At 45.6% G+C, this 10,763-nt stretch overlaps 2 long non-coding RNA genes across 3 annotated transcripts in view; one reads left to right on the forward strand and one right to left on the reverse strand.

Annotated features, from left to right (window-relative positions):
• LOC141568246 (uncharacterized) overlaps positions 1–3,839 on the reverse strand; it is a 27,211-nt gene extending 23,372 nt beyond the window's left edge. The window contains exon 1 of the long non-coding RNA XR_012491331.1: positions 3,633–3,839. This is a non-coding gene — a long non-coding RNA (uncharacterized LOC141568246). The remainder of the gene's footprint in view (positions 1–3,632) is intronic.
• The window catches only part of LOC141568244 (uncharacterized), a 13,972-nt gene extending 8,355 nt beyond the window's left edge, over positions 1–5,617 (forward strand). Inside the window, exons 3-4 of one of the 2 annotated variants that reach the window (XR_012491330.1) lie at positions 1,104–1,260; positions 5,408–5,617. This is a non-coding gene — a long non-coding RNA (uncharacterized LOC141568244). Of the gene's footprint in view, positions 1–1,010; positions 1,261–5,407 lie in introns of those variants that run through there. The other variant, XR_012491329.1, reaches the window with a different exon arrangement.
• The last annotated feature ends 5,146 nt before the right edge of the window (positions 5,618–10,763 follow it).

The following is a 10,763-nucleotide window of genomic DNA, read 5'->3' on the forward strand; positions in this document are numbered from 1 at the left end:
GCCTATAGAACCGAGTGTCAGCTGAAATGTGGCTCTTCCTCCAATTACCATGTGGGGGCCCTGAAGATCGCTTATCAAGCCAACCGCCCAAAGAGGCAGTTTCTGCCCCAGTGGGGCACCTTTTTGTAGTTCACACCAAGGTTCCACGGGGGCTAGTGTTAGTGAGGTCCAGCTACAACCGAGTTAATTGACACCCAAACCTGTGTTCATAATCATTACCAGGGCAAGGGTGGGGACTGAGATTTTTCTTCATTACCAGCCTTGGACCAGTTTCTCAGCATCACTGTACTTCAGTTTTCTCCACTATAAAGTGGGGATAATAATAGCATGTACCTTACAGGGTTGACCATTAAATGAATTCATATTTACAAACTACGTGTAACAGTGTCTGACATATAGCTATAAGTGAACTATGATTGTTATTGGTTATTAGTTTTATTATCATTGTTATTTTTACATAATTTTGTCCATACCTGAAACCTACTGCTGGCCCACTACCACCACTAAATTCCTGATTTCCGTGGTCTGCATTTGGACCAGGTTGCTTTTATTTGTCCTTCCTTAAGCAAAAACCAGTATAGTAGACCATCCACTTAGCACAGCTAGATACTGCCTTTTGAGTTTCCATTGTGATGAAAAAAGTTTAGGATAAAGGTCTACCCTTAAGATAATTTAGCCTAAGAGTTAAGCAGGGAAATGAGATTCAATCCATTCTTTTGTTTCCTGCTCTCTTTTAGACCTGCTGTGTCATAGTTGTTTTCCACTGTGTGATTCAGTCTTCCTTTCTGTAAGTGAAGGTGCACACCCCTCCAGTAAAAGGGAACCTGCGATTGTCTAGGATTATTATCTATGTCGGCAGAATCATGTCGCCACCCATTCATGGCCATCTAGTGTGGTCCTCTAAGATCAACAGCTGTACAGTCACCTCGGGCAATAAACAAAGTAAAAATAGACAGGTTCCTGGCGGGGCTTGCAAATAAATGCTACTGGTGTGTAGCTGATGACAAAGATAAAATTAGTCTCTTCCCCTAAGTCTTGAAGTAGGTATTTGGGGTGAGTCATGCTTCAGTAAACCTCGTCTTTGGATTTTATTGTACTCCTAGGATTTTCCCAGAACCTTTAGTACAAGATGAATCCTACAGATGCCTACCCTCCGCCTACATAAAACCTGATAGAAACTATACCTCATTCATTGAAGAGATTGAGCATGAGAGACGGGGAATGCTCACCGCCCTCTGGCCAATTGTTTACATGCATGAGGTAAGCTTCTGTGCCTTTCTTTCATACTCTGTCACATGAAGGTTGCTTACTCTGATAGCCTCCAGGTTGCTAAGATGAGCAAATAAGAAATAATATGATAACAGTGCGTTGAAAAAGGCAGTAATGAAATCTAACATTTGCACCAAGCTTTCAAAGGACCTTTTCTTTATCTCACTTGATCAATGAAAACAAAATTTCTTGCGTGATCTTTATTTAATAGAAACATATAAACGTGGGCAGAAATAGACTTCTTCTAACGCAGTTCTGTAAGTCTGATAACCCTCAGGGATGCTGACAAACTTTTGCCAACCAGAGGTGTGTCCTAGAACGTTAAAAATCCAAGCCTTGAGAAAAGAATGTGCCCGCTTCACAAATCGTAATCAAGGTCTGCTGGGGAATAAATAAGAATAAATGACCTAGAATTGATTCATTCTGGATTATTGATTCTTGCAGTGCATGCAGTTAAAGCTCCGGTCATTAAGTTACTGTTCTCCTAAGAAAGGCCGGTTGCAGGTTCCTAGCTGGGAGAGCATCTAAGCACATGGCTTGCCGGCAGCTGCCATTTTGTTGATTTGTGGCGTCTGTGCAAATAGAGACGGATGCAGGACAATGCAGGATGAGGGAGCCTGTTCCTCAGTTTCACCATCATCACCCTCCCCAGGCGCCTCCTGTACTTCTTATTTTCTATTGAACCTGATGTGTAAAGCATAAGTTAAACAAAAGTAACAGACAACCTAGTGGAACTTCAGCTGGAAGAGCATCAGATGGTAAGAAGGCAACCAGACTGTTTTACTGTAGATTAACCAAAAACCAAAATAGTTTTGTCAGAAGGATCCTCCAGGACTGTATCCCTGTCTTCGTCTCTGGTAAGGGCTGGTTTCTTAATGTGATTTTTCTCTTTAATATTCAAAGTTATGACTCGATGCTTTAATCTGATAGGACTTGTATTTTAAAGAATAGACCATAAAGACTATCAGTCATGTGGGTGTTTCCTATTTCTTAAAATATAAGTAAATAAATAAAAAACAGAAGAGGAAGCATACAAGAAGTGTTAACTTTAAAGAGCCTACGACCGAAGGAGATTGAAACAGAGACAGAGACAGGATCGAGCATTTTCCTTTTGTTCAACAGGGAAGCTTCAATAACTGTTTTAAGTAATAATCTATCTTGTTGGGGGCGGGGTAGAATTCTGTCGGCTTCCAAACAAGATTTAACGAGGAATGCCCCAAACCAGGAAGTTCTTTTGCGTCTGGAGTCTCCCAGTGCTTGGAAGCTAACGGGCTTTTTGTTTATTATGAAGCTGATTCGCTGAAGGGGGGAGTTGATATTTGTTGTTGCAAGTTCATTGTATTTGTTTTTATTTGTTTTTCGATTACACAAGCCAAGGAAGAATACTGAAGCATACATGATTGAAAATAGGAAGTTGCCCCTGTCTCTCTGACACACGAACCTTCCTCCACCCCCGCCTAATTCTCATTTACTTCCTGTGTTAATGGTGACTGTATTCTTATCCTTTTTCTGTGTTTTTACACACACGTGCACACACACACAGAGGCAAGCATACAGTATTCACCCATCTGCAACTGTGTTTTAATCAACAATATCAGCCCTTAGCCAACCTGTAGCCCATCTCACTCCTCTGAACCTTTTTGAAGACATTCTTGCCCACTTAAAACCACGTCGATTTTCCACTGCCTTCTAGAAGCAACTTGGTATCTTCGCAAAGAAGCTTTCTGCCACATGAAAGGAGGCTCACGTTCCCTCCTGACTGGAGGAAATTATGCCTTCATGGTTCCAGAAACATGATTACTGTACCCCATCGCCCTATTCTAGACTCATACCCAACAGACAAATTACACTTTTCCTGTTTGCTGTGGCTTTGAGTTTTCAGGACCAGAGCAGCTCGCAAAGCCAGCGAGAGAAAAATGACAATCATTTTTTACAAGGGGCTGTGCCCTGATGGAGGCAGAGGCTTAACCACAATGACAAAATGCCCAGCTCAATCCTGCCTGGCTGGAAAAGTGTCTGTTTTCTTTCCCCTGCTTGGTTCCTAGTGGGTTCTGTCACCTGATTCATAAAGATGAGATTGGTGAAAACAACAGGCGGCCACAAAGCTTCAGGAAATATAATCATACAGAGCCCCTCTGAGGGGTGCAGGGGTGTGTGTGTGTGTGTGTGTGTGTGTGTGTGTGTGTGTGTGTGTGTGTGTGTGTGTGTGTGTGTGTGTGTGCGCGCGCGCGCGCGTACATACATGTTTTGCATGCATCTTTATAGCCAGAACACTTGGCCTGGAAAGAGGAGAGGCAGGAATCTCCCCAGCAGCGGGCAAACCAGCCCAGGGGAGGGAACAAGGCCCAGACAGCTTCACTTACCCCTTAATTCATCCAGTCAACGAGCTCCAGCCACCTCTTCTATGAGAGCCTGGTGGTTAGAGACCGGTCCCAGGGATAAGATTCCTGGATTCATATGTGGGCTCTGCCACTCACTGAAGCTGTTATTTAGTCTCTCTATCCCTCAGCTTTCAAATGAGGAAAAACACACATCCGGATCTCTTGTCCAAACCCTTCTAGCCGAAGATGCTTTGGAATTCAGAATTTTCCAATTTTAGAAATGTGATGCGGTGCTTAGGCCATACTGGAATGCTCTCCTGAGAGTACAGGACACATTCAAAGAATCAAGTAATAAAATAAATGCCCAAGCTGAGCATGCTAGATATTAGAAAGAAATCAAACAAACAAACAAACAAACAAACAAAAGGAACAGGCTGCCTAGTGGAGGACACCCGGGGAGCGCAGGCAGGAGCGGCCTTGCAGAAGGGGGCAGGGCACGCTCCTTAGGAGGGATATAGGAACCAGCCATTGAAGAAAAGCTGCAGGAAGAGGGCTCCTGGCTCAAGGAGGAGACGGCAGGGTGCAGAGAAATAGGAAATGGTGATGGATGGGATTCAGGGTGCAGACGAGGGGGTGTGGAGGCCATGGGAGGGGCTTCCTGGTGGTCTCGTCCAGTATCTCTTGATCTCAGCACTTCTGACAATTTGGGCTAGCTAATTCTGTCACGGTGGGGCACGCGTGGGGTGGGATGGAGAGGGCTTCCCTGGGCACGGTAGGATGTGAACAATACCTCTGGCCTCTACCCACTGGGTGCCAGTTGCACCCTCCCCACATTGTGACAGCCAAAAAGCATTTCCAAATATCACCAATGTGCTGGGGGGGGGAAGGGGGGGACAGGAAAGTGCAGAATCCTCCCCGTACCCGCCCAGTTGAGAAGCACTCGTTAGCTGGGCTACTCTCATTCCCTGACTCCCCGCAGATCCAACGCTGGGTCCTAGCAACACGAAGCTCACCTGTGCTCATCTCTGTCAGATGCTGAGCTACAGGCCTTACAGGTGTGACCCTCAAAACAGTCCCCCTGCTCAGCCTCCGTGAGGCCAGGTCCAGCAGGTCTTTTTAGCCAGGCATGGAGTTTGGGCTTGATCCTAACAGTAACGGGAAGCTCCAAAGCCATTACACTGACTACACTTTAGAGAACGCGCAAGGCAATCCCTGAGGCTTTAGAACCAAGGTTCAAAACAGGGCCCAGCACAGGTGGGTGCTCAGTTCACCTTTGTTAAATAAAGGGTGAAGGTGGAAAAACCAGTTAGGACTAAAGGAACCCAGATTAGGGGAAATCGTGAATCCAAATGCAACAAGAGAAACAAAAAGGGAAAGAGAGAAGCTGGAAGTGTAACCGTATAGACATTGGAAAAGTATGGGAAGACCTGAAGAGTTCTCAAGAGGTATTCCTGAGACCAGGGCTTGTCCCATGTGGTCGGGGGACCAGTAACATCAGCATCCAGTGGGAGCTTGTTATAAATGAAGAGTTCTGGGCCCACTCCACACCTGCTGAGTCAAAATGCCATGGTCTGCTCCCTCCTTCCACAGAACAAGGCTTCACGCTGCTAACGGTCAGCAGTACTTAAATCTTTACAACTGCCTTCAGTGCTGGGTCTTATTATTCCCATTTCACAGATGAGGAGACTGAGGCTCGGGGGGGTTTGAATCACTGATCCCAGATCATGCACTTTCTAAGTTCTAGAACAAAGTTTCAGACTCAAGCCTTCAGAATCCCAAGCCCATCCTCTCAATCACAATTTTTTCTTGCTTTGCAGGACATAACAGGAAATCGTTTCCCTTCTGTAAAAGCTCCAGGAAAGGAGGCGTGACATTGACCTAAGCCAGCAGTCCTCAAACGTTTTGTTTTCAGGACCTCTGCACACTCTTCGGAATCACTGATGACCCCAAAGAGCTTGTATTGATGAGAGTTAGATCTGTCTATAGTTACGTATTCAAAATTAAATCTGAGAAATGTTTGAAACGTTTATTTATTAATCCATTGATAAAGGAACAATAACAAACCTCTTGCATGTTCACATTAACATATTTTTATGAAAAACAACTATCTTGCCTCCACAAGTTTAGTGAGTAGAGGGACTTTATTTTTTATTTATTTTTTTAAATTTTATTGGGGAAGACTGGGGAACAGTGTGTTTCTCCAGGACACATCAGCTTCAAGTCAAGTCGTTGTCCTTCAATCTAGTTGTGGAGGGCGCAGCTCAGCTCCAAGTCCAGTTGCTGTTTTCAATCTTAGTTGCAGGGGGCACAGCCCACCATCCCATGCGGGAATTGAACTGGCAACCTTGTTGTTGAGAGCTTGCACTCTAACCAACTGAGCCATCTGGCCGCCCCAAGGGGCTTTATTTTTGCAAATGCGTTTAACTTTCAGCTTCATAGAAAACAGCTAGAATCATATATGTGCTTTTCATTGAGATGGTTTCAATATCGCACATCATGCAACAACCTCTGGGAAACTCACTATATTCGTGAGTTTCACGTTCACTACATTCACGAAAAAATGAGCAGGAAAAAAGCAAATAGCATGTCTATGTCCCTGTAAAATAGTTTGCCATGATGAATACTTTGAAAGGGTCTCAGGGACCCCCAGAAGGCCTCACTACTGCCCGAGGTCATGTACCAAGGTTGGCAAAACCCATCCGGGAATACTGGGACAGAATAAAGAATAGACATGCTCTCAATCCTGCAGGGAGCCTGGACTTTTATAGCAAAATCTCCAAAGTTTGTTGCCTATGGGACATCAAAAGTCTGTATCTCTCATTGGAAATGCTTCTTTAAATGTTGGTCATTGTATTAGTTTCTTAGGGCTGCCATAACAAATGACCACACACCAAGTAGCTTGTAACAGCAGAAATTTGTTCTCTCACACTTCTGGAAGCTAGAAGTTCAAAATCAAGATGTCCACAGGATTGGTTCTTTCTGGAAGCTCGGAGGGAGAGACTGTCCCATGCCTCTTTCCCCGCTCCTGGTGGCTGCCAGCCATGCTTGGCTTTCCTTGGCTGGTGATCACACCACTCCGGTCTCTACCTTCATCTTCACATGGCGTTTTCCTCTTGTTTCTTTCTGTCCACATTTCCCTCTCCTTATAAGGGTGTCAGTGGTGGGAATAGGGCCCACCCTAATCCAGTACGACCACATCTCAACTTGATGACATCAGCTAAGACCTTGTCTGGAGAAGCGGCCTCTGATTGGCAGGTCCTAGGTCACCGTCCACACCCTAGTTGCAAATGGGACTGGAAATCCACTTTTTTTTAAAAAAAATGTATTAAAATACAGCTAACATACAACGTCATATTAGTTTCAGGTGTACACCATAGTTATTCAACATTTATATCCCTAAAGAAGTGATCACCGTAAGTCCAGCACCCATCTGACACCGTACCAGCTATCACAATATTATTGACTATATTCCCCATGCTCTACATTACATCCCCACGACTTATTTGTTTTATACCTGGAAATTTGAACCTCTTATTCCCCTTCACCTTCTTCCCCCCTTGTTAAATTTTTCACTTACATTGACCAGTCAGTGACTACCTGGTAGGAGCTACAAAGTGATCCACAGTTGGCCGCTGCCTGTGCTGGACCTGGAGGCATGTGGGAGAGGCCACGCTGTGAACTAAAGATGGCTGCCACCCATACTGAGCCTGGGGCAGCTCCGCAAAAAGCCAGGGCATCTGGAGGCCTGCTGCTGGTTGCCGGCGCCAGTAAGGTTCAGCCACCGATAAAGCCTACAGCGGTAGGGAGTTGAGTGTGGCAGGGTCTCAGTGAGTCAGCAGGGCAGAGCTATGGAGCTCACCTGGCCAGTCAGATTCAGATTTGGCCTGTGGGGGCGGGCTCAACACAGGAATGATGGGGTCTGCCTGTGGGCTGCTTGGGAGTGGGGCCCTACACAGGGAAACGGCCGACTGTCCTCCAGACCTCCCTCCCTGAGGCCACACACCTCAGTCTGCCCTCCGTATGCCTCTGACACCCAAGTCCTGTCCCTCCGCTGGAGCCCAAGGTGAGTGCTTGCACGTAACAGAGTCTGTGCATGGGCTGTTTAAGAGGACGTCTGGGTTTTCTGAAGCCTTCCGTCCCACCTGGATGGTGAGACTCCCACTGTTTTTCACAGCCAGATGTTGTGGGGACTCCTTTTCTGGGTACCAGTTCTCTGTGCTGTGGAGCCTGGTGTGAGGCTGGGTCCCTTGCTCCACCATGGGGAATCTCTGTGGCTGAGACATCCCTCCCAATTTTCATCTGCCACACGGAGGTTTGAGGCCAGCCAGTTTCGAGTCTCTGCCCCTCCTACCAGTCTCAATGCAGCTTCTTATTTGTATCCTTAGTTATAAAACTTGTTTAGCTAGACTTCCAATGGTCCTCCAGGTTGATTGAGCTACAATATAATTGTAATTTTGATGTGCTCATGGGATGAGGCAAAAACAGCGTGTATCTACTCCGCCATCTTGGATCGTTCCCCACTAGCCTTTGTTTTAAAGTCTATTTTGTCAGTTATAAGTACTGCTACTCCATATTTTTGTGTGTGTTTTTCATTTCCATCTTTATGAAATATCATATGTTTTTCCATCCCTTTACACTCCGTCTGTGTGTGTCTTTCTATCTGAAATGAGTCTCTTGTAGGCAACATATGTAAGGGTCTTGCTTTCTTACCCATTCAGCTATGCTATGTCTTTTGGGTGGAGCATTTAATCCATTTACTTTAAAAGTAATTTTTCATAGATATGTAGCTATTGCCATTTTATTATTCACATTTTTTATCTTTTTCTTTTCTTTTTTTTTTCCATCTTAAAGAACTCCCTCCAACATTCCTTGTATACTAGTTTGGTGTAGATGAACTCCTTTAGCTTTTCCTTGTCTGGGAAGCTCTTTATCTGTCCTTCCATTCTAAATGATAGCTTTGCTGCATAGAATAATCTCGTTTGTAAATCCTTGCTTTCCATCATGTTGAATATTTTATGCTAATCCCTTCTGGCCTGCAAAGTTTCTGTTGAAAAATCAGCTGACCATCTTATGGGAGCTCCCTTATAAGTTACTAGTTGCCTTTCTCTTGTTGCTTTAAGAACTCTCTTTGTCTTTAACATTTGCCATTCTAATTATAATGTGTCTTGGTGTGGGTCTATTTGGATTCGTCTAGCTTGGGACTCTCTGCACTTCCTAGACTTGTATGTCTATTTCCTTCTCCAGGTTAGGAAAGTTTTCAGTCATTATTTCTTCAAATAGGTTCTCAATCTCTTGCTTTCTGTTTTCTCATTCTGGTACCCCTATTATGCAAATGTTAATTTTATTACACTTGATGCTATCCCAGTGGTCTCTTAAACTATCCTCATTCTTTTGGATACTTTTTTCTTTTTGCTGTTCTGATTAGATGTTTTCTGCTACTTTTTCCCCCCAAATTATTGATTCGATCCTCTGCTTCATCTTGTCTACTGGTGATCCCTTCTAGTACATTCTTCATTTCAATTATTGTATTCTTCACTTCTGACTGGTTCTTTTTTATGATTTCTATGTCCCTTTTTATGCTTGCTATCTCTTTGTTGAAGTTCTCACTAAGTTCCTTGAACATCCTTATAACCATTGTTTTGAACTCTGTATCTGGTAGTTTGCTTGCCTCCATTTTGTTCAGTTCTTTTTCTGGAGTTTTCTCCTGTTCTTTCATTTGGAATGTATTTCTTTGTTTCTTCATTTTGGCTGCCTCTCTGTGTTTGTTTCTATGTATTTGGTAGATCTGTTATGTCTCCAAGTCTTGGCCGGGTGGTCTTATGTAGTAGGTGCCCTGTGGGGCCCTGGCACAGCCTCCCTGGTCACCTGCACTGGGTGTTCCAGGAGTGTGCCTTGTGTGGGTTGCGTGTGCCCTCCTGTTAGAGTTGAGCCTTCGTTGCTATTGGCATGTCAGTGGATGCAATTGACCCTCAGTCTGATTGGCTATGTGGTTTGGCCATGTCCACAGCTTATAGGCTGCTGTGTGGGGGGCTTATCCCACTAAGTGGGATTCATCCCAATGGGCTCTGGTGCCTATTGAGACAGCCCTTTGGGTGTGCTGCTTATGGGGCTCATTGAGCAGTGTTCTGCTGTATGTTGGTTCTGGAGCCTCTTGCAAGGTGCTCTGATGCAGGCCCAGGTCACCAACTGCCTGTGACTGGCCAGGGACTACCTGGTAAGAACTACAAAGCAATCTGTGGTTGTTCACTGCCTATGCTACCCCAAGAGTTGTGTGGGAGAGGCCATGCTATGAACCAAGGACCTCTGCCACCAGTACTGGGCCTGGGGTAGCTCTGCAAAATGCCAGGACATCCCAAGGTCTGCTGCCACCTGCTGGCTCCCTTAAGGTTCAGGTTCAGCCACTGATAAAGCCTCATGCAGTATGCAAATTGGGTAAGGCAGGGTCTCAGGGAGTCACTAGAGTGGGAAGAGTTGTGGTCACCAGGTTAATGTAAATTTGGGTTTGGTGCCAGTGCTGAGCTTGAAGCTACTCAGCAAAAGTCTCAGAGCACACCGATGCCAGTCCGCCAGGGGTCTTTCAGACTTTGATAGTGTTCCAAGAAAAAGTGCAATTTGGGTGAGCAGGGCTGGCGGCTCTTGGAGAAAATGCCTCTGCTGTTGGGTGGGATGGGGTCCCAGTGAGTCAGCAGGGTGAGCTGTGCAGCTCACCAGACCAGTCAGATTCAGATTTGGCTGTAAGCGCAGGAGGAGGGCTCAGCACAGGAAAGATGGCACCAGCCTGCTGGCTACATGGGAGTAGGACTCCTTACAGGGAAAATACGGACTGTCCTCCAGCCCTCATCCTGAAACTATGCACCTCAATATGCCCCCCCAATGTCTCTGACAGCCCCAAGTTACTGTCCCTCCTCTGGAGCCCAAGATGAGTATCTGGGAGTGAGAGAGTCTGTACATGGGCCCTGTAAGAGGATGCCTGGGTTTCCCACCGCCTTCTGTTCCACCCTGATGATCGGAATCCCCACTATTTTATACAGCCAGAAGTTTTGGGGACTCCTCTTCCTGGTACCAGTACTCTGGGCCGGGGAGGCTGGTGTGGGGCTAGGATCCCTCACTCCTCGCGGGGGAACCTCTGCAGCCAAGATATCCCTCCTTGTTTTCAACCGCCACACAGAGGTT

Source organism: Rhinolophus sinicus, linkage group LG13 (assembly GCF_036562045.2).
Source record: "Rhinolophus sinicus isolate RSC01 linkage group LG13, ASM3656204v1, whole genome shotgun sequence".
Lineage (NCBI taxonomy): Eukaryota > Metazoa > Chordata > Mammalia > Chiroptera > Rhinolophidae > Rhinolophus > Rhinolophus sinicus.